General features: G+C 35.6%; 1 protein-coding gene across 8 annotated transcripts in view; it reads right to left on the reverse strand.

Annotated features, from left to right (window-relative positions):
• The window catches only part of LINGO2 (leucine rich repeat and Ig domain containing 2), a 1,108,249-nt gene that overhangs the window by 229,327 nt on the left and 851,612 nt on the right, over positions 1-27,310 (reverse strand). Inside the window, exon 1 of one of the 8 annotated variants that reach the window (XM_070248733.1) lies at positions 8,246-8,666. The exons of the other annotated variants lie outside the window; for them this stretch is intronic. The gene's annotated coding sequence lies outside the window, so the exon portion shown is untranslated. Of the gene's footprint in view, positions 1-8,245; positions 8,667-27,310 lie in introns of those variants that run through there. 8 annotated transcript variants of the gene reach the window in all.

The following is a 27,310-nucleotide window of genomic DNA, read 5'->3' on the forward strand; positions in this document are numbered from 1 at the left end:
TACACATTTTTTTCCTGTGGTTCATCAGAGCCTTTACTATTCTGGTGTGCACTCTGAATCTCCAAAAAGGCTCACAGAGTATATACAGCCTTTTCAAAACTTGTTTCACATCAAACACTTTTATTCACTGAATGTCGTGAGGGGCTAGTGTTCGATAGAACACCCTTCGATGTTGGCTTCCAGAATTTTCAAAGCCAGGTTACAATGTCACTGTAGCAACTATTTTTCACTTAGTTGTATTTTTCCTAGACCTCATTCATATCTATATATCTATATTTAATGTCTGTATCTTTATAGCCATCTCTATATATGATATATAGATATATATCACAGATTATATATATATATATATCAATCACACACACACCATCTTATTTTATTATATGTATTCCCTGTCATCTTTAATCTTTTGTAGAATTCTTTGTGGAAAGGATTAGTTATTATCTATCTAAAGATAATGCTTATCACTTTTACATTTGTGCTGTGACAAAAGGACCAACCCAGAGAAACTGTGAAACAGTGATGCTCTTTCTCTAACTGTATTGGTGCACTTTTCCTTGTTTGTGTATCATCTTTTCCACTATAGTTCCATGGTGATTTATTCTGGTCATGCTCTCAGTTAATTCTTAGCTACATGCCTCCTTAGACAGTCACGTGCCAAAGCAGCCTCCGAGGCACTCACTGCATGTGGCTGGTATGTGGAGTAACACTGAATGACCAGCCCTCAGTTCCAGGTCCTGGATTGAGGTTTTCTTCATCAAAGTATTATTTAGATTAGATGCTTACTTAAAATGGGACTCTTGCCAGGAGAATTTGTGTATTTAATGTTAACTCTTTTTTTTATACATGGTCTTGACAGGCACCACTGTAAATTATGCCATGGACCTGCCTGTTTCACCTGAAAACAGAGAAGAGACCATTGGAACTGGCAAAAGGTGAGTCTTTAGAAATTTTTAAGAACTGCTTCAGGGGAGCGGTGGGTCTAGCTTCCATGAACAGAATCCTCCCATTAGTTATCTGATTGAATGGGGCTCATTTTAATAAAGGGAATTCTTTTTCATCTGAGTTTTGAGTGCTTATGTCAGTGTCAAAACCAGGTACCAGCCACACATGAAATGGGCCCATTAGACTGGTCTTCTGCACAACTTTGTGAAAGGATATTGCTGCTGAATTACAAAGAACAGTCTTGATATGTGACTGTTCCCGTCAAACAGCATGTGTTGAGCTCCAAATCCCAAATCTACACCAGACTCTATTCTAGGTACTGGGGGATACAGAAATGGCTAAGACTCTGTCTTCTGGGGTTTACACCACATTTAGACAATTTCACTCACTAATAGGCATTCAGAAACATTTCTATTCCAACAGCATGTTGACCTAAGTTGATGATTACATTTGGAGAGTCAGGAATGAGCACTTTTCACCTGGGTGTTTCCTTTTCTGACATGCACCTGTGTTTTGCTGATTCTTTTGCCTGGATTCCTTTCCACACTTGTTCACATCTGGATCCTCTTGTCTTCAGATCTTAACTCAAATTTCACATCTACAGAGACACCTTACCTGGTCTATCCCAACTCGTTACTCTTGGTCATATCATCACCCTCATATTTATTCCTTCATGACACTCATCACCACCTAATAGTAACCTATTTAGCCTATTAGCTCTTTGGTTTTCTGTGATTAACTAGTATGTTAACTATTTGAAGATGGCAGCTTCGTCTACCTTGGACATCAAAAGTTATGAGCACTCAGGAACTAGGATGTAATGCAATGTGTTCCAAAGCTTTCTTGTAAGCAATCTTCTATTTACTATCTTACTAGTTTAAACAAATGTGATTTAGACTATGCAATTCCATTTTAGACCATAGGTAATCAACTTCAGACACATTATGTGCACCTTTTGGGGTGCAGATAAACAATACTTCTCCAACTTCTCTAATTTTCACTGATAAAGATAGGAAAATCTTAAAAGTTACACCGTAGAAAATTAGATGTTTAATCACAGTCTGATTTAAGTCCCATGCATTATGTATTTGCCATTATTGATGACACTTCTACGATAATTTTTCAGTCTATCTAAATACAGCTCTTTTTAATATGATCGCCTGCAACCAAATGCTATTCAAAGAAAGGTACTTTCAGGTTAGCACAGAAATTCATGTCAAATGCAATACATTTTCCAATTTCCCACTGTAAACATAGTCAGTTGGAGTAATCACAGCCTGTTAAGAAGATTAAGACTATTTAATATCATTTAGGATTCTTAAAATACCAATTTCATAATTTTTAGTTACTTTATATAAATTATAAAGGATTTATCGGGATTTCAGACAAGCTAATTAATGCCTTTAAAAATCTTTTCTCAAATTTTATCCCTTTCTTAAGGACCTTCTTTATTTTTTATGTTGAGGAGGCATTTGCCATGAAAATAAAATATACAACTGACCAGTAAATTCCTCATTAGGAGAAAAAAACTCTTTTCTCTCACTTCTAGTATCTAACAACAAAAAAGGCTTCCTCCGTTCTAACCCGTCTTTCTCTTTCTCAATCCCCATCCTGATTCATTAAAGCTAAAAGAGATTCCCATATTTGAAGTTTATGTATGTAGCTCAGTGCCGGAGTATGAACTATAGGGGCCCAGGAGAAAAGTACAGAAACCAATTTTGGAAACTGCTGAATCTGAAGACAAAAGCTTTTGGTGCCATGCCTAAAAATAATTAGCTATGTTTAATTCCAAAAATAGACTTTTAGTGTCTGCCAATATTTTAAGAACTGAAGGAGAAACTTGAGGGTTTTTTCTTTTTTCAATGAAACTTGGCTGTTCCTTATGTCCTCATGGGGTCCAGGTAATATTTCCATGCATGTATGGATAAGTAGCTTGGAAATTTGAGGTCTGCTTTTTGGCATAAGGAAATGTTACCAATTGCACCTGGTTTCCAAGCCCATCTCAGAATGTAGCTCCTGCTACACCAGTATTAGAACAGTGTCCATTACTTCCTGTCTAGTTTACCTTCTGTTAAAACTAATGTAAGAATGCTTATAGTCATTCTTAAGAACATTTAGAATTTATAAGTATACAATTGCCAATTTATATTCCAAATGCAATTAAAAGAGGCTTTTACATTTAGAATTTTTAGTTTGACCTTAAAAATTACCACAAGGCTTAAGGCCAAAAATAATAGTCCTCTACTCCAGCTGCTCCCCAGGGGGGATCATGTGCAACTCTTACTATGTTAATACAAATAACACTTTGTTAAATCTGTTTAAAGTATTTTATGATGATACATCTTGTGGTGGATCTTCTCTGTTCATTGTGCCCATTTCTCCAGAGAAAGCAGGAGGTAAGAGGAGATTGGAATTATAAGCCTTATTGCAAATTTCTGGTGGGGGCTGACTAGAGAAAAAGAATTGAGTTGGGGTTGGGAGAGATTCACAGTTAATTCTCATTCCTTGTGTTCAAGATAGTCCCTACCCTTCCCTTTATTGTATCTGTTTTTTTGGAGAACCTTCCTAATTTAATTTCTTTAGACGCTAAAGCACCTCTATTTTTGGTTGCGTGAAGAGATCTGGGCTTCTAACTGTGTTTTCTACAGACTTTCAAACGATACTCCAGTTTTCAGTCTCATCATTCACCCATGTCTTCATAGGCACAGAGGATGTCTATAAATTTGAGCATTTGAGTAGTCTATAGCTTTAACAACTCACTTCACACTTGCTTCACCCTCTGAGGGCATTCGGCTTCCTATTCCTCTGCTCTGCTGAGTCCTTAGCAATTGGCCATCTACTTTTCATTTCCCATCATTTTATTGATCTCCCTTCTCTGCTGTCATCTCTTCTTTCCTTCTCTTTGTTCTTTCTAGGTTTGTTCCTGTATGGTCAAATTAATGAAGTTTCAAGAAGGAGTAGAGATAAACACATGTGTTCCATATGCCATATTTCTTCCTAGTCACAGCACAAAAATCTCTGTAATAAGCTTATGTAATCTTGAAAGCAGTTATGGAATTGGGCTGCCAACTCCATGCTCTATCCTGATTTTTTTTTAAGCATCCTTTCATGGATCTTATTTATCCACCTTCTAAATGATTTATGATTATATTGGCTTTAGTTTTAATACATTAGAGATTTTCACACATCAAACATATTTTGAACACCTGCTATATGTGATACCTGGGTTCGGTGTTTGAAATAATTCTGTTAGATTGATTGTACATATCATTCTTTCTGTCTCACTCTGCCAGTTGGATTCATCTGTCCTGAGCACATAAATCTTAAGAACTCTTTCCAATAGCTCCTAGCTTTAGTTTCTTCTGGGAATTGCTGTTCATACTGCAGTTGGTACTTTCTGGTGATAGTGGCCATATTTTCTGAAATAAAAATCAGGATCTATTGCCTAATGGTCTTAAAAAGAATTTTTGGTTCCTGACTTCTGGATTTATTTTAATGAAAATATAAAAATCAATTCACCTTTAGTAATGGTCCAGTTTAATAAAATCATTTTGAATTCCTGGTCAACATTAAGCTAGGATGAAAAGATAAAGATATCTCTGTCTTGGACGAACTTAAAGTTAAGTATATAGTTAATAAATTTTCCATTTGGAAAGAGTACATTTACAATAAATCTGAACAGTTCTAGAAGATCTCAGGAGTGTGGTGGAATGAGGTAATCATATGGCGTGGTTAACCAGTTACTGGAAATATTTCAGTAAATGAACAACTTTCTCAGTGTATTTTATATTTTACTTCAACAGAGAAGAAAATAGATTCACCCTCCCAGGCTTATCATCATGGGAAGACAAGCTGTGAAACTACTCACACAAAAATAAAAAATTCCATCAACTTATCTTCTTAGCTTTAGGGCTATAAGCATACGTAATTCAAAAGACTTCCAGTTCACTTACTCTAAAGCCATTTTAATGCAAAGAAAAAGAAATCCTGAATGAATTTCCTTCACCCTATAAAGACAGAAACAGTCCATGTTCTTTATGCCATGAGTAAATCGCATTGACCTGGTTGTACCAAACTTAAGACCCAGCTACCTCAATATTTCCCAATTTCTAATAGACTTGGGTTCTTCACGTTGGCTACAGCTCTAGCCATATTTCTCAACTACTTAACGCATTGAATCAGAGGATTTTAAATAAATAAATAAAGCTCAAGGCAAAAATCTGAACAATTTCCCCATACTTTAGTAGTCCCTGGACCACAGATTTGTAAAGCAGAACCTAATCCACTAATTGGGAATTGTATTATTTCCTATCCTTAAACTCTATCAGTTTAATGGGATAATGTTAGCACATGAAAACTTTAGCTTTAAGAATTAAAAAAAAAATGATTTTCTTTATAATAGACACTATTCAGATGAGCTAATGAGTTGGGGGAGAGATGACAGTAAATGATATTTTTGTGATATTATAATTAATAGCAAGTTCTGTAACTCTTCTAAAAAACATATTATTTTAAGTGAAAGAACTGCATGTGTATGCTTAATAGGGACTGAGTTACAAGCTTCCACATCTATGTAAAATTTGTGTAGAAAAGAAAATCACCAGGTATAAAATTGGTCAAGTTCTATGAATGTTGTACTCACATCTGTTCTGTCTTTTTTTTTTTTTTTTTTGAGAAGATTAGCCCTGAGCTAACTACTGCCAGTCTTCCTCTTTTTGATGAGGAAGCCTGGCCCTGAGCTAACATCCGTGCCCATCTTCCTCTACTTTTTATATGTGGGACGCCTACCACAGCATGGCGCGCCAAGCCATGCCATGTCCACACCCAGGATCCGAACCAGTGAACCCCAGGCCACCGAGAAGCAGAACGTGCAAAATTAACCACTGCACCACGAGGCTGGCCCCTCACATCTATGTTCTGGATACTGATTATTTCTGTGTATATTTTGTGGTATTTGGAGAAATACTATGTTTTTTAAATTAATTTCTTCATGAAACTCCCATTCAGTTAGACAGCAAGTTCAAATGTAAGTGTAAACATCACATAATCAAGAAAGAAGCATCATCTCCTGCAAGCCTATCAGGAAGGCCATAATGGAGCCAAGAACTGAGTTCCAGCCTAGAAGTCTATACTATTCACACCAAACTCTGAATGATAAGGATTCCTCCATGAAGCTGTTGCTTGTATTTCTCATAAGATGATTGAGAAAATGCATAATTTCAGAAGCACTCTGAATTCTCTGTTTTAAATGAATCTCTACCTTCTTAAACCACATCCATAAGCTTTTTAAAAATTGCCACAAATATTCATAGGATCCATAATATTTATTTATTCAGCCTACCAATCATGGACTACACAAATTATAGATTACTCGAGCTCTTGCAGTTAATTACTATAGCCCATCAGGGGTCAATTACTTATCAGTAAGGAATCATGACTTAGATTACATAGATTTACCAAGAAAAATGTCAATTCCATCTCTGCTTTTTTGAGTTTGAAAGTAACTTTATTTCCTGCCATTGAGTTAAAACATAGATCACTCTCATTCAAGAGAGCACCTGTCAAAGGGTTTACCACTTAGGTAGGGGAATAATTTTGAAGATATATTTCCAAGGTCTTTCTGGCATTGCCAAATGTAGGAGGAGGAACTTGGTCCCTCTTGTGGCCAGGCTTTTCTTTGTTTCCCCACCCGACTCCAAGGAGGAAGGAGTTGCTAATTTGATTAGCCTAGGCCTGATGCAAGGATGGCAATGAATAGATGTGGGCAGAGTTATGTTGGTTGAAAGGTGGGAACCCATATTCTGCAAACTTTTTCTTGCATTTCCTGCTTGAAAGAGGTAAGCAGAGCGAGGCCGGGCTTGACTGCTTGGGATGAGTCATTCATATTCATGTGATTCATGTTCTCTCTGCCACCCACTCCGCTTTCTTTATCTCAGAAATGAGCAAATGTATATTCCTCAGATATAGATTCAGGGAGAGTTACTCCCCTTCTTTCTTACTTTATTGTTTTCTTTCTTCCTTCCTTCCTTGCTTTTTTTCTTCCCTTATTTTAAAGGTCCAGGTTAGGATCCTGCTTAGTATTCTCATGCTTAAATGTGACTTAAATGTCATCTTCAGGGTGACATACCTGTAGTTGAGAATGAATAGTTTTGACTTTTAACTGGAGTTCTAATTGGTTACTGCCAAAAGAGGTAATGCGGCAGGATCAAAAGAATGGGTCTTTAGAATTAGACTTATAATTCAAATTTTGGATTAGTTATGTGACCTTGAAAATAATAACTTTCAGCTTCAGTTTTCCCATCTGGGAAATACAGATAGTATTTTTAATAGGAGTGATATGAGGATGAAATGAGTCTGAACGTATGAAGATAATACCATCACACAGGATCATCACCATTGTTACTTCTCTGTGTCGAGTGATAAGCCTGTTGTAGACAGGATTTCATTATTTTTTCCCCAATTACAACTTAGAAAATGGAGACTCAAAGAAATTTAAATATTTTCTCTAAGGTAACATGGCAAATGCAGGTCAAAGACAGAATTTGAACTCAAGTCTCTCATATTCCATAGCCTATACTCTGAACTACTACGCAGTATGGCCTCCTACATGTTCCCTTAATTAATATAACTGGTTTCATTCTATTGATGTATAATGTGTACATGAAGTGATTCTAGAGAAAGAATTATATCCTCTTTTAGCTCTGGGTCTCTGAAGATTCTTGGCTACTTGTATACACTCAAAAAAATAATGATTTTAATGATGTCAAGCTGAATTCATATATCAACTAAATCTGTGTTGTCCAAAACAGTAGCCACCAGTTAGAAGCGGCTATTTAAATTTAACTTAATTAAAATTAAATAAAATTTTAAAATTCAGATCCTCAGTCATACTAGCCACATTTCAAGTATGCAAAAGCCATATGTAGCTAGTGGTACTGTGTTGGCAGCACAGATATAGAATATTTCTATAATTGCATAAAGGTCTATTGGATGGCACTGAACTAAATGAATTTCAATGGGAATGTGAAGAAATTTGATTATCAAGGAATTTGTCTACAACAAATCCTTTGTCATAGAAGAGAAAGCACTTAATTAGAAAACTTTTGTATTAGATCCTAACACACGCATACATACGCGAATATACTCACAACTATGCAAACCCAATACAGAGACTTAAAATTCATCCTGTAATACTTTTCCTTTATGATCACCCTGAATCCGATGCTGCATGAAAGCTTCATCCTGTGCAACAACATTCTTAAGCAAAGCATAGCAGATACATTCCTATATTATTACTTACCCACTTCAACAGATTCTAATCTTGGATACTCCGAATACAAACAGGCCTGTGAAACTGCATAAACATTAGTCATCCTCATTATTTGAAAGTTCCTAGAGAGCTCAGTTCATTGGAGAAGCTTCAATAAAGAAGGAAAGGAGATGGTTATTTAAGAACCCCTGTGTTTTTCTAGAGGAAATTTAACAAGGCAGGAGAGATGGCATTCTGATATATCAAGTCAATCTTCAGAAATAATCCATACAGTCACAAAGATAAGGAAAATGAAAAGCCAGAGTGATCAAACAGTTTCAGGAAAATAAACAGATAAGCTCCGAAAATGAACTGAATCAGCACGCCTTTCTTCTGCTTGGTTTCCTGAGGCTCTATATAGCAGCTAGCGACAGAAGAGCGACTTGAGAAACGCATACATTTTTTTGTTCCCATGTCCTAGGTTTTTTTTTTTTTTTCCCCATTTAAAGGAAGTAGAGTTTATTTGTGTAACAAACATTTATCTTCCTCTTATCTGTTTGTCTACAAAGGTAAACTTATTATCTCAGTTTATAAGTAGCCACTTATCAAATACTTAATAAAAATAAATGTCTAGGAATCAACAAATATTATAAATACCTTCTAGAGTTATATACATATTTATTTTAAACATTATATGTTTTTATTGATTATCCATGTAGTATTGGATTCATTTACCTCTGAGAAATGGTTTTTAAAATCTTACCATCAATACAATAGGGTGACTTTGTTTAACAGAAGAAAACAGCTAACCTCTAGCTTGCATTTTGCATTATCAATTACATTCTAAGTATGCAATATTCCCTAGTTCAGCATTCAAGGTCTATATTTAAAAAGAATGGACATAGCTTTACTGTTAGGTATACACTTAAAATGTGCTTATGAGGGACAGAAAGATTCTGTTTAACATTTATATTCAGAAGATCTAAAGAAATTAAAGAATAGGAAAAAGGAAATTTTTTTCCTAAGTTTAACAGAACTTTGAGATATTAGGCGAATACAATTTTAATGTTGAGTTAGAGAGAGCAAGAACTGAGACAGAAGTTTTAAAAAAGTAGGTTGGCATCTTTAGTAGTAAATAAAATAAATACTTTTTGATTAAGGATTCCTTTATATTTACATGCTGAAAATCAACGGAATAAAAATTGCTGTTGGACGGTGACATTTCCTCTGTCTGGATATCTGCCTCCTGACAGCTGACAGTTTTTGGAGTCTTGCAGACTTTCAAGGCATCATGTCCAATCATTTGGAAACACTTTCACCCAAGAATGTTGCATCAATCTGTAGAAAGTCTTATCTACTCTTGAAAATACACTAAAGGATTCAAGAAACAAGGAAACACTAAAGGAAACAAGAAAATTTGTTTCATCTCAACTATTGAGTTCTGTTTTCTCCAGGGAAACATGTTAAAGTGTGTTTCAGAAATGTCCCTCCGAGAACTCTTCCAACTTTGTCTGAATGACAATATAAAGGTGTACTACAGTTCTGTCTGGCCCATTTCTTCATTTCTAGGAAAATGATAGCAGGTACCAATATAGCTATTAAATATGTAAAATAATCATAAAAGCTGTAGGTCATAATTGTCTACATGTAACTGAAAGTTCATTTTCTGAGAGTAGGGCCAATGGTGTGTATATATTCACACTGTTTTGGCAATCTGGTGCTACACTAGAAAAGATACTAGTCTCAAAATGGAGATGTGGGGGCCTGGAATTGGCCACCCCAAGATATGTCTCTTTGGCATGAGGATTATTTGGGGCTGATTGCTTTTAATAAACTGCAGACAGGAAAGTAGGCTCTGACAGCTGGAACTTGCTTGCCATTTGTTAGGAGACATTTACATTGTAAAGGAAATCTCCATCTGTAAAGGTGCCTCCTTCTCTGTACCAGGAAGACAATGGGGATGACCTTATCTCTAGAAACTCTTAATCAATGTCAAAGGCAAGGATTTAAATCTGCATAATAATCTTATTCCTGTTTCTGGTAATCTCCTGTAACTGACTCCCCCCAACCCCAACATCCTCCTTTGTCGTTAGCTGGATATGATATTTAAGGTGGGGGCTTCAGCCATTTTGGTGAGTTGCTCAGCTTGCCTGACCTCTTCCATGTATACATGTTATAAAGCTTTGTTTAATTTTCTCCTCCTATTCTGTCTTATGTGAATTTAATTTGTTCTCCAGCCGGATGAACCCAGAGAGGGTAGAGGAAATGTCTTCCTCCCCTACAGAGACCAATCAGCTTATTTTCCCAACTTGTCTGTAAAATGTAATTTACTTATAACCACACATGAGTGTACATTCCAAGACTCTAAAAACCAGAGTTTAAATGTGAGCATCAGAGGCATCGAATAGCATGTTCTGCACATCCCTACTATGCTTTTAATGATATGGAGAGTTTTAAAAGCAAAGATTCTCTGCCTTCTACAGTAAATGCCATAATTCTCTCCCAGTTGGTTGGCTGCAAGAAGGGCAGGGATATCCTAAGTGTGGCTGCTACTGCTGCTCCTTCCCTACCAGAGCCAGGATGTTAGCTGATGAAGATAATTCCAAAAGCTGGAAGACATTTTCAGAGGTGGGTTGTCTGGCTGTGGTATCCAGTATTAAGGTCCTCCTTTAGAATTCATACACACATTTCATACAAGAAAATAAGACAGAGAGAGATCATCACTCCACTTCATTCCACATCTGCAAAGGTTCAACATTTGTCCTTGAGGGATCAGGGTGTGGTTGAAGGGCAATATGCTAGAAAAAGCTCACCTAATGAATAACTGTAGGAAAATAAGGGCAGTCAATGATGACCATGAAAGTTTCAAAAGTCAAAAGTGATTAGAAGCCAAGAGGGAAAATAGTCATGAGTTGAAATTGACAAATGAAAACAGCAAGTAATAGAATATATTGGAGTATATGAGGAAGCCATTTGGTGTAAACCTAATTCGGCCTGACCTTGTCTTTCCAAAAGGGGCTGACCTTGGCTGTTGAGCATGCATTGTATATCTGCTTTAGATATTCCCTATGGCAAGAACAAAGGCCCTTGAGATAAAGGTGCAACTTCCTTCCTCCTCCCAATGTTGGTATTTCCTTAAGGATTAAGCATCTTTCCTTAGGCTAGGAACTGATTGCTGGGCTCACCTGTGAGCACCCAGCTCAAGACAACAGACTTGCCTCCTGCTATGCCCGCCGAGATAGCAGACCCACTATCTGCTGTGTCCATCAAGCACTGTGCCGACAGGGCAATCTTGTGACTATTGTGGAAGGGACATTTCAATCATATGTAAAACATCCTGTTTGGGGGTCTATAACCACTCTGTGCACCCCACTTCTTCGGTGCCCTTTCTTCCTTTGGGAAGAAAGGCCCCAGGCCATGGTCCTCAGATCTTAGCTAAGAATAAACTCACCCAAATTTTCATTTATAGATTGATTATGGATTATTTTCATCAACAAAATGTATGCTCATTTCGACATGTGAATTAGAAGCTTTATAATTAAAGCACTTTCATTGTAATGCTTGAATCACATTTTTGACCAGGAAGAACAAGTGCATCTTTTCTTTCTATGGGTTGAATGGTTCAGTCTAATCAAACTACTGGCAGGCCAAAGAGCTAAACAATAAACTCAGTAAAAAGAAATGTTAGTCAAGCTTTGTGCACGTATGTGTGTGAACTGAATTGATGGAAGTGTCTAATCCATTACATCAAGCTGGTTATGGCAGCATATAAATACATGAGACCAGAACTCATCATAGAAACACCCTTCAAAGTCACGGTATTGATTTCAATTATGATATCTTTGTTGCTAATGCATTCTGTGCACCTGTCGGTAGGCAGAGAAAGCAGGATTAAATCAAACCAAGAGCCATACCTACAGCAGAAAAGGCTTCATGGAGCCCAAAGAAAGAGGAAAGAAGCAAACGCTGTGAGCTATGAAAGCCATTCAGAGAAATGTGCTCAATGGCATGGAGTTTAAAATCGCCCATAAAAATGAATACATTATCCATCTTTTTCTCTCCTGGCACTTCTGCGGTTGACATTACCACTGTCTGCTGTGTTAAGATTGGGAGAACTAAGCTGGGAATTGTGATAGCAAATCCTTAACTCAAGCAGCAGTATACGGAGCAGGCTGTTAAACTGCCATGTTAGCAGAATGCATAAATGTCAACATTATTTTGGAATGATTTATTACATCCATAACAGTCAAAATAAATAAATGTGGCCCCATAGTCCACAACCCATGGATGGCTTTTCTAATTCAGGATTCTACAGATGACATTTTTTATCAGGATGACATTTCAGACCTTTAAAAACAAAATTTGGAATTTTGCTGGGGATTTCTAACATTATCAGCACATTACCTCAATTATTCTCGAAGGAGGGGTGGTTAGTAGACAAGTGTTATCAAGTAGTTAAATGAAAGAAAGGAAGAAAAAAAAGTGACGCAATTCGCTTAGATATGCATCATTACAAAAAACGACCATTGTAGAGGTGATTGCGTTGTAAAAGGTCTTTCTTTAATCTGATTGCTGTGTTGACAACATCAACATCCCTACAGATGAACTTCTACTGACCAGAAATTGCAGAGGAAGAATAACTATGAGTGTTCAGAATGAAAAACAAAAAATTATACCTGCATACATATTTAAATATTCTTTTTTTATTTTTTGCATTTATGGAATACAGCATACTATCTTTTGGAATTTTTTAATTAAAATGCAATAGGGCTTCCACTCCAGCAATATGTTTTAGACTCAAATGGCTCGTTTATGATCGTAATTGAAGTCACTGCATTTCATAATTTGCCATGTTTAAAATAACACACCATTCATTCTAATAAATGGATCAATAAATGAAAAATTTCCCATAATATGAAAAAAAGACATTTGGAGGTATTCAGATGATATTTTAAACTTTATTCTCTTATGAACACAAGAATTTGAATTTTTATGCCAACATTCGTTGTACTTTACAGACATTTTAGACAGAAAATAGTATAAAAAACCTGCAATACACTTGTTTTAGATTAATGAGAGGGGCCAAATAGTCATTTATTAATATAATTCACAAATCATTGGTGCTGATGTTGGCACTAAATTTATCATAATATATATAGCATATATAATACAAATCTACTGCGTGTGTATATATACATAATATAAATGGGTTGGGTTGTTTATTGTTTTTATATCATTTTTTTAAAACCACCATACTCTATTGAGCGTGAACTTCTGAAATAAGAAATCCCAGTAAAATTGATTAGGTAATTTAGCCTTTAACAAACACAAAACATAAATGAAATAATTTCTGGGCTTCTCTCAGGTAATATACTATTAGGAAATTTTAAAAGAGGTTTTCAAGTTGAGAAGAGAAAGACAAATGAAATCAAGGGTAAAAGAAAAAAAACGATTCGATAAGTTTGTGCACGTTTTCCAAACATAGTAGTTTTTTGCACAGAATACTTTTCATATCTTTCCTGTGTCTGAGTAGATACCACCACAGAAAAGTCACTATTTTAACATAGAGTCTTGGAGCAATTTTTCTTGAAATATTTTGTTTATATTTTTATTCTTCTAATGTTCTTATTTTCTCAAACTGCAGTTTATATTGTCTCCTTTATTGCCCTGAGGTCTGAAATAGCCTTCAATTTTGAGTCCTATAAAAGATATTTGCTGATTTATAGTGGATCTTGGTCCAAAAGACCCCCTTGAACATTTCGGCTCTCAGATATTGAAAAGAGCCATGACTACAGGAAATAGGAACTACTTTTAACATGCAAGATCAATAAGGAAAAAAAAAATGTGTGTCCATGAAAAGATGGGATATGTTATTTTTTGATACTCTGTTACTAGAAATAAGGTACCCAGGAGAAAAAAATAGGATAATTACCTAATTTGAGAATTGAGGTGATAAGTATCTTATATATTCTAATGAAATAGTGTGGAAAAAGAAGGAGATCTATTCTTAAAATGGTCTAAAATATAGACTAAACATAAAACCCAATTTGGAAAGGGTTGGAGTCATGTGACAGTACAGCTACAGATAAACGTACATCTATATCTAAAGCCTGGAGTCAGGATCCCGGCTTTGACATGTGATATCTAACCCTGTGTGAAGTTAAGAATTTAATCTTGAATTTCCAATGTAGTTTCTTGAGTTACATAAATGTGGGTAGAGTCTATTTAAAGAAAAATGAAATCTCTAAGCTAGTTGAGTGCACATTTACAAAGTGGACCACACCTTCCAGTGACTCAATCTAACACTCATCTAACAACCAGGGCCAGTCTGCTTCCCAGCCTGAAAATCAGCCCTACTCAGGTAACCAAAACCAAGCCTACTCTGAGAAGGAACAGACACGTGTTCTCCACGAGAACAGAGATGAATAAACATGGTTTCTAGGACTCTTGTGTCATTTAATAGCTTTATCTCCCTTGCCACAACCTTAGCTCCTATAACTGGATCTCTGCCCTGGACATTGGGTGAGGAACATGAGACTGATATACTAGCGTTTCACTCTTCCCCTCGTGGGGGCCAAAGTCCTTCCTTGAGCTTCCATCCCATCACATGTAGGCTATTTGTCATTACAGACCCAAGGATAAGGCTTCCACTTCTGATTGCTACTTATTTCAAATTTCCTTTTACCATACTTTGCACATAAGCTTGAACAACCTGAAACTTTTCTTCACTGGTGACTATTTGCCAGAAGTTCTAATCACTTACCCCTTTGGCTATCATCTCAGCCAGGCAGTCCTTCAGATTTCTCAGGTAGCATCTACAGCTGGATTGGCTTTTGCAGAGTCTAGGTGACTTGATCCAGTGGCCACTGGTGCCTTAGTGGCCCCATCCTATTATTGTCCTCTGATAATTCTCCAAATGCCACTGAAGTAGTTAAGATGCCTTTATGCACCATGCACCCTTGTAGGCATATAAAAGAGAACCAGAAAGAAATAGTCTCTGGTTTCAGGAAGCTTGATACTCAGAAGTACCAGCTGCTTTTCTCTACACCCGCTCTTTCTTGAGCCTATATGAAGATTGGATATGTAACTTGGGGGTCTTTGTGTAGTTGCATTCCTTTATATTTCAAAATGATAGATATGCTTGCCTTATTCCTTATTTTAGAGGTTCTTTTTTAAGGTCTCATAAATAGTAAAAATAATGCCAAGCAAAATTTCATATTATTGCTGTCAAATTGTCAATATATTTATTTTTGTTGTTGGAGGCAATGTGAATACGTATTCCTTAAATTACAATTTTCCTACAGAACGCCTGTCATAGATTTTTTTATCAAGATTATATTAAGGTTCTGTTTTGGCAAATCAGTTTATCTTTCTTCGAAAGCTATCATGAAAAATAGTCTAGATATGTGGCTTTTCTTGTTGTGAACTTTTGCATTTACACTTTTCATAGTTGCTCATGCATGTTGTAGACAAGCTCTCTGCAAAGCATGTTCTGCAGAACACTGGAGCTGCTACCCAGTAAGTGCAAAGAAGTTTTCACGGGCTAATAAGATTGTGAAGTGCCATGTACTATGGTTCCTTCTTTAAGATTCATGATGAAGATTAAAATATTAAAAATTCTAAGTAGTCCTGTAGGAAAAACACTGGTTGAATTTTGTTTGACACAACATTTTCCAAACTTATTTAACTATAGAATCTTTTAGAAAAATGTAATACTGCTTTTCAGAACAGCTTGACCAATTGAAATCACCTTGTTTTTTATGTTTGTTTCTTATCATGCAGAAGTAAATTCCATGAGAAAGGGGAGTCTTGGGTCCCAGTAGCGCACAGTAGGCACTCATCTAAATAGGTCCCAATGAATTAATACAATACCGCTATGGAATTTGTTGTTATAGTGTTATTTAGCATTATATTCAGAAATGTTTTTGACTAAAGGCCCTGAATATGGCTTCAAATAGAGTTGATTTTTCAAATCAACTAGGAAAAGGATCCGTTTATTGTCAAGTCACCCATTTGGTTTGTTGGTTTTAAGTTCAGTTCCCATATGGGTTGGTTTAGATTGTTCCCTTCTACAAGGTACCTAAATCCTAGAGTTCTGACCTATAAAATCACCATCAGACACCTAATAAATGCCTACAATTGGTCTCCACGGAAATGGAGGTGAAGATGCCACTGATTATGCCAAACCAGTGCCTCTATTATAAACAAACAAGTAAAACACCATCCCAAAGGAAAAAGAGCAAAAAAAAGAACCAACCAAATAAAGAAACAAAAATTTTGTATCAATACTCCTAATTGGGGGTTGGTGGAGGTGGGGGGATCCACCCTCCACAAAGAAAGCACATTATTCTGTGGTTCATAATCATGTGAGAAATAATCAGGCAATTTAAAAAATTACTGGTAATAAAGGGAGATATTAAACTTTTCAATTAATTGTCTGAATTAAAAATACAGACAGTGTGAATTGCAGCTATTTCTGAACAAAGGATGAAACTAAGATAGTCAATGCTTTCCTCTTAAGCATAAAAAAGATGAACTCTGATCATTCGTACACAGCAAAGAGGTACCTTTGAGTATCTCAACTTTATTTTACATTCAATAACATAACTGGTTATCTACTATTTTAAGGTGTGTGGCTGCTTCTTTCCTACAGAATATACTAAGACCTTGTTTGGATTTCTATCAGATAAACAAATATCTTCACCAAGGCACTTTTATCTCTGAATATTCCAGTCTAAATCCATTTTGGAAAAATAGCCCTCACAACATTCATTGGAAAATTGTATCTATATTTCCTTTTGTAAAATGTGCTATGGGTTTGGTTCTGAGATATGTTATGAATCCTACTTGAAAAGGGAAAATTCAGGGGTATGAATATATTCATTTTAAAAATAAAAATGAAATTCACAGGACAGAGACAAAAATATATACCTGAACATATTTCTTGCTTGATTAATTATTCAACAGAAACGTCTTTGCGGCAGAAATGTTTCCCATTCAGTAATTTTGGATTCAATTCTACTCTGACAAAAGAATGTGGCAAATGTAAGGAAGCACTGAATATTACTTTTTAAATATTGCTTTAATTTGGTATGGGTACAATTTAAATAGTGCATGAAAATAAATGGTGTTTGCAGGTATTATATGACATAGTTCCTATAAAACTCCAGTCTAAGTCATAAATCACAGCTTTTGAATCAAATACCTAGGTGCAATGATGCATTTCTAACAACTCGTTTTAACTATAAGAAACCCATTGACAAGCAGGATTTTGTAACCAGAGGTTCTCAGCTGCTCACTTTAAATTAAAACTTGAATTAGGTAAGGGCAAAATGAAGAAACCAGCATTACCTCAGGTTTTATTTTGATCAAGTCACCTTCTGAATCCAATCAAAATGAGGAATTCATTTCTTAGTCTGGACCACAGGCAATTCCTATGATAATTGAGTCTGTTTAATTTGGTTTACTAAATATTTGGAAAACTCTAAATGTGCACAAAACAATGAGTAGAAGGAGAGTTGAATAAGATCAAGCTCTGCATTTAAGGAGGTGAACATTCTAGAAATGGAGAACAGTCAAGTCTATAAACAGCTTTAAATTCAAGTCATACTATGATAAGTTTTCAAAATTAAGATATGAGGAAAGGGAGATAACCTTCAGTCTGAAAGAAGGTAGTGGAGGTAAGCAAGAAGGTTCTTTAGGGATTAGCTGGAATATGACCAAGTAGAGCAGAGAGATGAAATTATCAGATTTTTCTAGAGAATAGGAATAGTCCAATTGCAGGATAGGGTGATGGCTTGAAGAGGAGACTCACCTGCAAAGAAAAATGGAAAGGAAATTGGAGTAAGAGGGTTTTGCCTTCTAAATTGAGGACCTTGTACTCAGCTCGGCAAGCAGCCGCTGTGGACCACAGATGGGTCCTGAAAAGAAGAGAGACTGAATGAATGCTGTGTCATAGAAAGAATAATAAGATGGTTATCAGGCTAGTTGGGATGGAAGAAAGAAGATGGAAGCAAGAAGACTGGTTTAAAGGCCAATACAATAATCCAGACAAGAGTTGAGGAATGCACAAACTATGGTAGTAGTACAGAAATGGAGACAAGGGGATGGATGCTGGAAACTTCATAGAACTTAAAGTTTAAAGACCTGGCTGTGGATTGCATATAGAAAGAGAAAGAAAGAGAGAAGACAAAGCTGAGTCTAACATTTTGAATTTGGATGCATACTGTAATGCCATTACTCAAAATATGGCAGTCAAAAGTATGAATTTTTCCTCAGAAATAAGATAATGAGTTTGGTTCTGGATATTTTGAATTTGGAGTGCTAATGATAGCTGGTAGAGAAGGCCACAGGTAATTACAGACATAGACTGAGTCAGTGAGTAAATGTGGAAGTCACCTACATACAGGTGTTAGCTGTAATCTTCGGGATAGATGAGATGGCATAATCAGAGTATAAGAAACCAAAAGATGAAAGTTTTTGAATATCTGTATTTGATGGGGCAGAGAAAGGAGCAGGAAAAGGGGCCAATAAATGAAAAGGAGACTAGCAAGAAAAAAATGAAATATCTATAAATTAATTTAACAAGAAATGTGTTAGAACTAAGATATTATTACTGAAGGATATAAAATATTGGGAGATATTTTTAAAAATCCTAATTATAGGACTATGCCATGTTTCTAGGTGGTAAGACTGAATATTTAAAGAATATTTACAAGTGTCACATTTCCTCAAATTATTGTATATGTATTACATGCAAAGAGTGATGGAGATTAGACCAAAGGCCCTTCCAGTGGTGAAAGAATGCCAAGTTACTCAGGAACAGTGTGGTTGGTTCCTCAGTGGTTTTCATCAGAAACAGGCAATTTAAAGTACAATTGACATGAGTAAGTACTAAGGCAATTTCTCACAAAATTTTAGAACTAGGTAGGGTTTTTGAGATTTTTATTGCTTTCAGGTCTATAGGTTTGCTCTCAGGCAGGCTGAGGTTCTAATTGTAGCATCAGTTGGGCAAGATGTCTAACCTATTGTGGTGTTGTGAAGATTAAAGGAAATAATACATGTAAAGTACTTCACACAGTGCTTAGCACTCAATATATCAATAGCTATTATTATTATATGGTATATCCCCTCCAATTTTCAGATGAGGGATTTGAAGCTCTGATAATGTACACAAACCCAACGAGAGTTGACAGAACAAGAAATGAAATCCAGAAATCCCCTGAGGTCATCAAGGTATTTTTAAATACTAATAAGCTTTTGGTCTTTCTTTACTATGGCCCCCTTCCTCTGAGGGTAGATAGAACAGGGCTCAAGTAAAGAATAATAGAAGTTCGACTTCTCTTTCCTATTTTCCTCCAGGTTCCTTTACGCCATCTGGCCTAGCTCTAATTTATGTTAGATTTAAAAGTGAGAAGGGTGCATTGTACATTTAGTTATAGTTCTCTAAAATGGAAATGCAGAATCTATATTCTTGTTCTGCTCTTCCCTCTATGTGGTTGGGATATGTTCTTAAACAACAAAAGCAGCATTCTATTTTCTTCTGTGTTAAACATTAAATATTTAGACTGCACACCCAAGTAACACTTGAGACTCAGCAACTTAAAAAAAGCATAAAATGGCTCCTAAAAGAACTGTTTAGAATCCCTCTAGTTAACAGTCACATACTATGTAATGGAGTTGGGAACATCTTCCACCAGAGGGCTTTTGCTTTGGTTACAATCCTTTTGGGATTCCAGTGTGAGCAATATGGATGCTTAGCTTACCATCCATCTGGCATTCAAAGGGCGGCTTGGGAAAGAGGGCAGCAAAGGAGCCACAGCCATCTACAGAATTCCTGAAATGCAAGCTTTCCCCTTCCACCATGTAGCAAGAGCCTGTGACAGTCTGATGGACAATACACTATTTATTAATTACCCAAACTAACCAGGACTTTCCTATTTCTCAAAATTAAGTCAGTCAATTAATCAATCAATCAATCAGTGCTCAATTTACATAAAGTCTCATCTTAATGATTCCATCTAACTACAACTTACTGAGTAACACACTGCCCTTGTAAAAAGGGATGACTTTTTTTATTTTTGGAGTCAGGTACCTACCTACAGGGAAGTTCCCTCCTCCTAAAATAATCCAGTACCAACTCCTTGTGCACAATATCTTGAAAGGTGGGTAGAAAATCACTGCAGGAATACTTGTAGTCCATTTTATGACTATGTGAGGCAGCTGCCTCCATCTTTAGAAAGCTCTAAGTGTTCAAGAGATCAACTTTTTATGCAGCCAACTTTCTATATAGCTTCCACCCTTTGATCTTAGTTTTGCCCTGTGGAATTACACAGACTAACTCTGATCCCTTTTGCACACAACAATATCATGACTTCACCTCACACATATATTTCTACTTTTGGTTTAAGTATCTCTAATTCCTCAGGGGAAAATGTTAGGATTCAAACTTCATATCCAGAAAGTTATTGTTTCTATTAACAAGCAAGCAATATAGCGATATTCATACTTAAAGCAAAAGTCAGGAAATAGTACATCTATGTGCCATTCATTAAAATACTGTTTGAATATATATTCAAGCAGCTTGAGAATTTAATCTAAAGAATGGGGAGATATGTTATAAGCTGATTTGTGATAAATATCAAAACTACTTATTTATAAAGTTAAATCTAAAAATAGCTGAAGATGTGTTTACAGAACTAAACCTGTGTCAAAAATTATTCTTAAAGTAAAATAAGATTTTAAAATGATAATTTAAAAATATTTTGGAATTTTAAACTTACATATATACAAGAAAAGGATGAGGAAGTAAAAGCATGCAAAATTCCTCCTCTTACCTTATAGCACAAGCTAAAAGATATCCTTTTGCTCTTTCTTCATTAAAAAGGTGATTTTTAAAAGAAAAAGTTAGAGAAGTTCAAACAGTATATGTACCTTCTAAAATATTGAAAATAAAGCAAATAATCTTGGGTTATAACAATAAATATGTGTTAAATTTCCCAATAAAAGTCTCTGAAACCTTTAGAAGGAAAAAGAAAAGAAAACCCTAATAAATATGGTTTACAAGAGAATGACTTCAAATAAAAGTAGGAACAAACATCAGAGAAGCAAAGAAGATGAAGAACAAAAAAACACCAGCAGCGGCAGGACTCATTTTAGACAAAAAATAAGGCAAATAAACATAAAAAAGAAAGTATATATGAATAAACACGAAACACAAAACTTGCGACTGAATAACTTCACATCGAAGAGTGCACAACAAAACTGTAAAAAACACAATGATAATCAAATAGAAACATATTATTGGTATGAAAATTTAACGCATTATCTCTCAGCTTTTTTGTAGACCAAGTAAAAAATGAGAAATGAGGTCATAGGAATTTAAGATGGATGAAACAAACATTGAACTACATGCCATCCTAATAGACAGTTGACCTTTTTTTCATGTGTCCATAGTCCATTGATAAAAGCTGGTAATAGAGTCTACTGCAAGATTAAAATAATTTAATTTAGTTCCCCAAAAGAACACCTTGCACAAAGCAGTGATCTGACCTAAAAGCAATAAAAAAATTAATAACAGGAATTCCAACAAACAAACAAATAAAAAATCCCTTCTCAACTCTCTTGGGTTTAAAGGGAAAATTCAAACTACAGTTGCATAATTGCAGGTTGTATTAGATGTAAAAAGAATTAAATGACTTTATAGAAAAATTTATGAGGTATAACCAAGTATCTTCGTAATGTCACGTTTATAGTGTTAAAAGCTTTCTTTATTAGACAACATAATGAAAGGAACAAAGAAAACTAAGCTTTATAATGGAGAATTTTGAAAAAATTTATTCAACAAATTTAATGAAAGAAAGGGATGAAGAAAATTATATATATTTATATACACACAGAACACAATTAATTAAAATGTGAAAAACAGTTGAATTGATAAATGAATTCGAGAACTCGTTCCTTGAAAAAATAAAAATAAAAATAAAATAAAAATAAAAATAAAATAAAACAGGTAAACGCAACTAGGAAAGCTATTCAAAAACTGTGTTGACAGATTTCTAAAACTAGAATGAGAAAGACACAGATGTCATTTTCATTCTACATGAAATGATTCCATCAGCTCTGTTTCTGAGGCCTAATGTCTTTCTTAACCTAATATCTTACATTTCAATTACTATAGCTTTATAATGCGATTAGATACTTGATAGGGCAAATCTCCATCTTACTAATTTAAGATATATTGAATATTACCACTCAGTTTTTATGATTAAAAATTTTTAATTTTTCATTATTGAAAACCACAATATTTACTGAGATTTTAATTGAATTGCAATAAATATACAAATTAATTTGGAAATAATTTTCGTTTGTAAAATTCATCTTCCTCTACAGGAAATGGATTTGCATACCCATTTATTTCCATCTTCCTGTACTTTGTTTCTTCCCTATAACATTTCATATATTCCTACTGCTGCTAACCTTAAGCATGTTTTATACATTTTAACATCAAAATTTTCCCCACCATATTTTCTTGCTTGTTTCTAATGGTTTGTAGGGTTAGACTAACAAATAAAAAGGATGACAAAGCAACTTAACTATTGAAACAAATCATGCTTTTCTGACAAGTAAACAGAATTTCAACTATAGCCATTATTTACTCAGCACATTTCTTGAATTGCTGTTATACAAGGCAGTGAAAACACATAACATGGAGATCTGAATATGTAGTTGGAAAAACAGATCAGAGTTAAACAGCGGAAAGTTTGAATATAGAGAACAATGAGATCGAGAGCTTATCCTTGGTGAAAAAGAAGGATACCACCTCTATGTTCAAAGAAAACAATAAAAATATGCAGGGATATCATTGAATTAGAGGTTGAAGGGGGCCTGCACATTGATGGAGTTAGGAGCATACGCTTAAAGTAGTACATCCACAAGACAGAGTTTTTCTGTGTAGAGAAGTCTGAAACCCGTTTCCAAGTAAATTTGAATTTTTAGAAGAGTGATGTGGGAAAATTAGTTTTCTATTGGCATTTAAAAATTATAAATACTAGAGGACTCTGACACATTAAAGAAACTACAAATATTTTTATTAAAAGGAAGTGAGAAATCTGGAATTTAGTAATTATCCCAACTTCTAAGATTAAAAAGAAAATAATATTAGTGTCTCCAGCAATCTTATACTTTAGAAACCAGCATTAGATATTATATTATATGGAGTTCTAAGGCATCTAACACTCTCTTCCTTAATGGGTTTCAAAGGACATATTTCTGCATAGATATAGCACAATTCATATTTATTTAATGGTTTTTGAGAGGCTCCTTGAAAAGTCCTATTGTCCTTTACCATATTCTTGTAAGATAAGTAAGGAACAGGAGCCATTATGTCCATTTTACAGATGAGATCACGAAGACACTCAGTTTCAATGATTAGTAGAAGACACTAAGCATACTTATGATGAAAAGACCAAAAATACTCTGATTGCTAGACATCTCACCAAAAGGATGCTTCTCATGCTTTACTTACATGTCTAGACCTACCCCTTACACTTATTTGTTTCTTTACTATTTTCAATGTTAATATTTAACGTTTATATTTAAAGAAAAGTAAAAAGTAAATTTAATACATGCATCACCCTTACATTCTCAAATTCAAACCCCAAGCTAATATATGATTATATAAAATTATTTCCCTTCTATACGGCACCTTTTCCAGAGAACTCAGCACAGAAAAAGGCTGAAAGGTAATGACAGTTGGAAAGAAGGCTGTGTCAACTCCATTGCTTTGAATATTAGTAACTAGTCATCTATTTCAATGGGAAATCCCTAGGGTCATCTAAATGTGGAATGATCTCTTTAGTCTTTTATGGCTCCATAATCAAGAGAATAAATTAACGACTTATCCTTCTCATAAAAGAGGCAGTATGATATTTAAAATGTATGTGTGTCATATCTCTATTGATATAACAACATGAATATTATCCTAATATCTTTGTCCTCTGCCCCATCCCTTGTGAAAAAATGACAGATGACCTAATAAATTGAACAAACTTGAGCTACAGAGTTTGGGCAGCTACATATATTACCCACTTCCTACTTCAAAAATTTTGATATTACAAAGGCCATTACAGTCTTAAGTCAAATTGTCAGAAGTCAAATTATCAGAAGATATATCTGGCATGATGTCAGTGCCATTAGGGAGATATTTGGGAGCAGAAAATGGCAACCCCAAACACCTAACATAAAATCCCGTGGGAAGTCATATAACCTACACACATATAAAAGCCTGACTTGATCAAGAAGGAAAAATAAAATGATACCTATCATTATAGAATAGTGGGGTGAGTGTGAGTGTAATCTTCAGGGTCACTTCCATTTAGTGCTCATTAGAAGCTCCTGTGTTGGGGTCTGGCCCTGTGGCTGAGTGGTTAAGTTCGCGCGCTCCGCTGCAGGCGGCCCAGTGTTTCGTTGGTTCGAATCCTGGGCGCAGACATGGTACTGCTCATCAAACCATGCTGAGGCAGCGTCCCACATGCCACAACTAGAAGGACCCACAACAAAGAATATACAACTATGTACCGAAGAATATACAACTATGTACTGGGGGGGCTTTGGGGAGAAAAAGGAAAAAATAAAATCTTTAAAAAAAAAAGTTCCTGCGTTGACTCAACAAATGAAGGTAGGCTTCTCATATAGCCATGCTAGTGTTGAGAAATAGCAATTTTTATAAACAAACTAGAATTAGATATCCAGACCTCAACAAACTTTTGGAATCCCAAGATGGGAGATAGTTATTATTAATCTAATAATAAAAAGGGATAGCCAAACAGTAAGTCTTCTAAAGCCACTACAGATTATGTTGCCACTTAGAACACCTCCTCTCCCAACCCCAAACATGTACACACACGAATGTGCACAGCCAGATATTTACTTACATGATTTGTGGGAAGATATTTTTTAGGAAAATAAGAAGCAGAGTATATTTTACTTTGGGAAATGCTTTTTCAGCATACTATATATATATATATATTCCTAAATGATTATGGTCCATATGGCTATTCTAATCATAGGGAAAATGTTAAAGTTTTACCCAAAACCCTCTAGAGAAACTAAACCTAGAAATGTACTTTTCTTCTGGTGAAAATATACTTTTTATGCTGAAAAGGAAGTTTAACATATTTGATATGCTCATGCCAGTAATTGAGTTTGGATCCAGCATATTAATCTTTATTATTCAAGTTTCTAGAATAATCGTGGCTAAAAATCTGTTTAATGAGCTTATGGCAAGTGAATTGCAACAGGAATTATTTAAAACAGAGAATAAAAATAGAAGGAAGGAAAGCAATAAGAATAAGCTTTCGTTTTTTTCTTTTCTTCTTCATTTCACAATCATGCGCTTTACAAAGAAGTTTCCTTAAATTAATAGGCCATAAGAGATTTTTCTGGATTGAAGTAGGTTGATTGAATAATCAAATTCCACAGCGTAATGGAAATAATAAACCTCCTGAAGTCCAACATTGCAAAAAAGAAACCTACTTGAGTTTTATTGGAGAGAATTTTATATCAATGCTAAATGAGATGGCAAGCATGCATGAATAATTATTTTTACTTACTGTTCTCATTAAGGAAAAAAACGGTTATCATTCTTTTAGTCAGAAGCAAAAATTCTTCTCCTATCATTACCATTAACTTGACTTGTTTTAGATTTTAAAAGAGAAATCCTTTGAAATTCTTCCTGAAGTAATAGGCAATTTTAATCAAACAAAAGGGGGCCACTTTTTCTTTGATCAAACAATTATCTTAAGTTTTCAACAATAATGGTACAAATATTCTGAAGGGTGGGGTAACATTTGGGTGCGTAACTATTATCCTTCACTTCAACATTCACTCTCAGATCTGAAAAGCCTGACTATAAGGACAATTTTTCACCAACACCAAAAAACTGAAAATTGCCTGCCCTCATGGACCTTCCAATTTAGTGGTTAGGCAAGTAATGGGTTTGGAATTTTTGGACGTTAGCAACATCCTTTTGAATTCTCATTATACAAAGACCTCCATGCCACTGTTTTCAGAAGATGCAGAGTGACTTCTGCTTCAGGGAAGATAAAGCGAACATATCTTTCCCTGTTTCTCCAGCTAAATCCAAATAAAAACCCTGTAGAGTATATCCAAAACAAACAGAAGAAGCCCCTGAAAGCAGACAGCAGGCTCACTGGCGAGGGACTTTAAGCCCGTGGTAAGTTCCCTGGGTTTTCATTTTATCCCATATATCTCAGACTTGGAGCTGAAGAAGCTGGCAACACAGAAGCACCAATAGGTGCAGATCCAAAAAGTTCCCCCAAAAGTCTGCTCTCTAGAGAAAGGATCAGGAAAGGGGCAGCTTCACAGGGCAGGGAACCTGGAGAAAATAACTGCTCTACTCCAGCCAAACACCACAGAAAAATCTGTGGCTGCACCTCCACTCATGCCAGCAAAGGCTAGTGGGGAGGCGAGCCCCCCACCCTTGAGATGCTACAACAAGGTCACCCAACACCCCACAGAGTACTGTCAGAGGAGGTCAAGCAGGGAGCTGAGGTTTTCATCCCTGTCAGTCAATAACGAGGTGCCAGTGGAGGCCACGTGAGGATTCTGCATCCCACTCCCACCAGGAGTAATGAGGTACCCCTCCTGTTCCCCTTTGAGGGGGTGTCAGAGGAGGACTAGCGGAGAGTCAGGGCTTTCACCATTCCGCAGTGGTGATGAGGCCACCCCCACCATGGTGTCAGCGGAGACGGAGTGGGGAGCAAGAACTCCCAATCTGTTCAGCAGTAATGGGGCACTCCCGCCTCAGGGGTCAACAAAGGCCAAGTGGGAAACCTGGGTTTCACCTCCACCTGGAGTATTTACCCTTTCTATAAGGGTGAATACAAATTTAAAAGAGAAGAAAATTGAATTTTCCCTTGTACAAAAAGGAAAATATACTTTCCTTGCCCCCTCCTTTTTCTTGGAGCATTTACTTTAAAAACTTGGAATTCTGATTTCTTTCTCTGCCCCTTTGAGATGTATGTAAATCTTTTTAAAACTAAATAAGCCTCTTGCCAGTGTAAACACTCAGGAATCTTTTTTTACAGGAACCTG

Source organism: Equus caballus, chromosome 23 (assembly GCF_041296265.1).
Source record: "Equus caballus isolate H_3958 breed thoroughbred chromosome 23, TB-T2T, whole genome shotgun sequence".
Classification (NCBI taxonomy): Eukaryota; Metazoa; Chordata; class Mammalia; order Perissodactyla; family Equidae; genus Equus; species Equus caballus.